Source organism: Mustelus asterias, unplaced genomic scaffold, assembly GCF_964213995.1.
Source record: "Mustelus asterias unplaced genomic scaffold, sMusAst1.hap1.1 HAP1_SCAFFOLD_425, whole genome shotgun sequence".
Taxonomy (NCBI): domain Eukaryota; kingdom Metazoa; phylum Chordata; class Chondrichthyes; order Carcharhiniformes; family Triakidae; genus Mustelus; species Mustelus asterias.
Window position 1 is genome coordinate 379136 of NW_027590380.1, and position 3365 is coordinate 382500.

Below are 3365 nucleotides of genomic sequence, written 5' to 3' on the forward strand. Positions count from 1 at the left end.
CGACCCTCAGACAGACGTAGCCCCGGGAGGAACCCGGGGCCGCAAAGTGCGTTCAAAGTGTCGATGATCAATGTGTCCTGCAATTCACATTAATTCTCGCAGCTAGCTGCGTTCTTCATCGACGCACGAGCCGAGTGATCCACCGCTAAAAGTTGTATCGGGTTTCGGATCGGTTGCCCGATCCTGGGACGCGCAAAACGCTCCCCCGCCGACGTGACGGTGGAGCCCCAGCCTGGCGCGTACCACGGCGTGAGCCCGGAGGCGCACGCACTCGAGCGACAATCAAGCGAAAAAAAGGAGGAATCAGGGCGCTCGCAGGCGTTGAGTGCCGGCGTGGGTGAGGGGCCGGGGCCCGCCACGCGCCGTCACGCCCCGCAACAGCCAGAGGCAGAGTTCTCTGGTGTCACCGTCTGGCGGTAGGCTCGAGAGTCGAGGCGAGGCCGCAGCGGACTGAGTCGGGTGCAAGCCGCGGAGGACAGGCCGACGCTACGGGCGCAAGCCGACCCCGCACGCCCCAACCTCGGCGGGCTGGGGAAGGGGGCGCGGCGGAACGCTCGCAAGCGCGGCTGCCCCCGCGGACAGGCACATTCTCTCGAACGCGGTGGACGCTCGCTCAAGTCAGCACGAGACCAGACCGGACCGACAGGCGGACAACGAATCTTTAAACCTCGCACCCACCCTCCGCACACGGGTGCCGGAGGAATGGTGAGCATGAACAGGTACCCCTCACCGGGCTTTGAAGAGAGTGACTAGAATGCGACCAAAGCTTCACCGCGGCGGGAGACAAAAAGGCCCCTGACTGCACCAGAACGTCTCCCTGCGGAGTCACACAGTGGCCGTTCACCGTGGTCCCGTCGACAAGCCGCCAGGACAAGCACCCAAGCCCGCAGCAGCTCTCTTCGTTTCAACTGCGGATGTAATGCTGCAAGGCGGTGGCAAGGTCACGTCGCAGCCCGCAAGCCGTCGCCAAGGCGAGAGGAAGACGGTCCCCACAGCGGGCACACACAGACGGACGTGGAGCACGGGGCGGCGGCCCACAGGTGCGCACACGCGCCGTGCCGAGGATCGGTGCGGACGCCGGTGACATCGCACCCGGCAGAGCGGCTAGGCAGAAGTCGCTGCGGAGGAGGAGCACCGTCGGCGGAACGGTCTGCTGGCGGGCGAGGGACCAAACGAGCAGCTAGAACGGGCGGAGTGGACCGGACTGCAGAAGCGGAGTGAGTGCGTGGCTGACGCCACCGTCTCCCTCCGAGCGTCTGCTCGCGCCGGCCAAACCGCCGAACCGCTGAACGAAAGGACCGCATCGTCCCACGCAGGCAGGCCGGCCGTGTTGCCGTGCGTGCCCCCACCTCTCGGACGGACTGCAAAGACACCCTACGAAGCCAACGGCGAAGCCCTTCCAACGGCGCAGGCGTAGCGTGTGCGGCACCCGCATGGACTTGCCGGCGTGCAACCGAGCGTGTGCGTGCTCGTCGGTGGCGGCGCCCGCGCGCCGGCCCAACCGAGTGGGACCGAGATCGACGTCGCCCGGCTTCGGCGGAACGTGCGTACGGGTGACCAGGCCCGTTCGACGGGTACGGCGAAATTGTCGGTGTGACCTCCCACCCGCGTGGGAGGCGCCAGCGTCAGTACGGGCCACGGCCCCGGGGCCAACCCCCGTGAGGCTCTCCTGCCTGGCCCAACCGGCGCAGCCTTCGAGTTCAAGGAGTGACGGGCCGCCCTCCCCGGAGAGGTGGCGGGCCCCCGGCCGACAAAGATCCTTCACAACGTGTTCACCAACAGAAACCTTGTTACGATTTTTATTCTGTGTTACGGGTTTCGGTTCGGGCCCCCGGAGAGGTTGTCCGATACCTGGCCCCGGGGCCGGCCCCCGTGGGGCTCTCCTGCCTGGCCCAACCGGCGCCAGCCTTCGCGTTCAAGGAGTGACGGGCCGCCCTCCCCGGAGAGGTGGCGGGCCCCCGGCCGACAAAGATCCTTCACAACGTGTTCACCAACAGAAACCTTGTTACGATTTTTATTCTGTGTTACGGGTTTCGGTTCGGGCCCCCGGAGAGGTTGTCCGATACCTGGCCCCGGGGCCGGCCCCCGTGAGGCTCTCCTGCCTGGCCCAACCGGCGCCAGCCTTCGCGTTCAAGGAGTGACGGGCCGCCCTCCCCGGAGAGGTGGCGGGCCCCCGGCCGACAAAGATCCTTCACAACGTGTTCACCAACAGAAACCTTGTTACGACTTTTATACCGTGTCGGGTTTCGGCTCGGGCCCCCGGAGAGGTTGTCCGATCCTGGGACGCGCTAAACGCTCCCCCGCCGACGTGACGGTGGAGCCCCAGCCTGGCGCGTACCACGGCGTGAGCCCCGGAGGCACACGCACTCGAGCGACAATCAAGCGAAAAACCTTTCTCGGAGGCAACAGGGCGCTCGCAGGCGTTGAGTGCCGGCGTGGGTGACGGGCCGGAGCCCGACACGCGCCGTCACGCCCCGCAACAGCCAGAGGCAGAGTTCTCTGGTGTCACCGTCTGGCGGAAGGCTCGAGAGTCGAGGCGAGGCCGCAGCGGACTGAGTCGGGTGCAAGCCGCGGAGGACAGGCCGACGCTACGGGCGCAAGCCGACCCCGCACGCCCCAACCTCGGCGGGCTGGGGAAGGGGGCGCGGCGGAACGCTCGCAAGCGCGGCTGCCCCCGCGGACAGGCACATTCTCTCGAACGCGGTGGACACTCGCTCAAGTCAGCACGAGACCGGACCGACAGGCGGACCACGAATCTTTAAACCTCGCACCCACCCTCTGCACGCGGGTGCTCGAGGAATGGTGAGCATGAACAGGTACCCCGTACCGGGATTGAAGAGAGAGTGACTAGAATGCGACCAAAGCTTCACCGCGGCGGGAGACAAAAAGGCCCCTGACTGCACCAGAACGTCTCCCTGCGGAGTCACACAGTGGCCGTTCACCGTGGTCCCGTCGACAAGCCGCCAGGACAAGCACCCAAGCCCGCAGCAGCTCTCTTCGTTTCAACTGCGGATGTAATGCTGCAAGGCGGTGGCAAGGTCACGTCGCAGCCCGCAAGCCGTCGCCCAGGCGAGAGGAAGACGGTCCCCACAGCGGGCACACACGGACGGACGTGGAGCACGGGGCGGCGGCCCACAGGTGCGCACCCGCGCCGTGCCGAGGATCGGTGCGGACGCCGGAGACATCGCACCCGGCAGAGGGGCTAGGCAGAAGTCGCTGCGGAGGAGGAGCACCGTCGGCGGAACGGTCTGCTGGAGGGCGAGGGACCAAACGAGCAGCTAGAACGGGCGGAGTGGACCGGACTGCAGAAGCAGAGTGAGTGCGTGGCTGACGCCACCGTCTCCCCCCAAGCATCTGCTCGCGCC

General features: G+C 66.9%; 1 non-coding gene across 1 annotated transcript; it reads right to left on the reverse strand.

Annotated features, from left to right (window-relative positions):
- On the reverse strand, positions 1–154 carry LOC144486651 (5.8S ribosomal RNA). The gene has a single exon (XR_013496301.1). It is a non-coding gene; the product is annotated as a 5.8S ribosomal RNA (ribosomal RNA).
- Positions 155–3365: the final 3211 nt, after the last annotated feature.